The sequence below is a fragment of the Camellia sinensis genome, chromosome 4 (genome assembly GCF_055761805.1).
Source record: "Camellia sinensis isolate YWXY chromosome 4, ASM5576180v1, whole genome shotgun sequence".
Classification (NCBI taxonomy): domain Eukaryota; kingdom Viridiplantae; phylum Streptophyta; class Magnoliopsida; order Ericales; family Theaceae; genus Camellia; species Camellia sinensis.
The window spans coordinates 36,757,122-36,758,180 of NC_138964.1; the positions used below are offsets into that span (position 1 = coordinate 36,757,122).

The 1,059-nt window shown below is 41.0% G+C and overlaps 1 pseudogene; it reads left to right on the plus strand.

Annotated features, from left to right (window-relative positions):
- LOC114310133 (flavonol 3-O-glucosyltransferase F3GT2 pseudogene) lies at window positions 1–838 on the plus strand (annotated as a pseudogene).
- Window positions 839–1,059: the final 221 nt, after the last annotated feature.

Genomic DNA, 1,059 nt, shown 5'->3' on the forward strand with positions numbered 1-1,059 from the left:
TTCATCCCAGGAATGTCAGCAATCCATGCCAAAGACTTACCAGATGGAGTCTGCCATGGAAACCTAGAAGCCCCATTCTCATGCATGCTACACAACATGGGACGAATACTGCCAAGAGCAACAGCTCTAGCAATGAACTCTTTTGAAGAGATTGATCACACCATCATAGATGATCTCAAATCAAAGCTCAAAATGGTTCTTAATGTAGGCCCCTTCAATCTAGCATCGCCCCCGCAATCGTTTTCTGATGAGAGTGGCTGCATACCATGGCTTGACAAGCATCGAGCTTCATCACTGGCATACTTATGCTTTGGTTCCATTTTGACACCCTCACCTAATGAGCTAATGGCATTGGCAGAGGCATTAGAAGCTCAAAAAGTGCCTTTTCTTTGGTCTTTTAGGGACAGTTCAAAAGTTCAACTTCTTGATAAGTTTCTTGAAAGGACAAGTACTCTTGGAAAGATAGTTCCATGGAGTCCTCAGTTGCAAGTATTGGAACACGTATCGGTTGGGGTTTTTATAACACATGCTGGTTGGAACTCGATTTCAGAGAGCATTGCAGGCGGTGTGCCAATGATTTGCAGACCTTTTTTTGCTGATCAACCTTTGAATGGCCGGCTTGTTGAGGATATATGGAAGATTGGAGTCAATGTTGAGGGCGGAGTGTTTACTAAATGCGGTACAATGAAAGCTTTGGATCTCGTTTTCAAGGCCGAACAAGGGAAGATGATGAGAGAAAACATTGGTATCCTTAAAAAGAAAGCTAGAGAGGCTGTTGCAACAGATGGGAGCTCCACTAAGAATTTCAAAACTTTGTTGGAGGTAGTTTCAGGCTAGCTGTGAGAACGCTTGACTTGTGGATTACATGTACTTGCATTTCATTTGAGTTCTTAAATGAATTTTTAAGCTCTAGCACTAGAGTTCATTATGGAAGGTCCACAAAAATATACAATTTTACTGAAGTTACAAAACCTCCAAGTTCGGGATTTCATTGTTACTTGCAAATATGATTTATCAGTCTAGTGAGTTGGATACTGAGTTATTAAAAAATTGTGATTA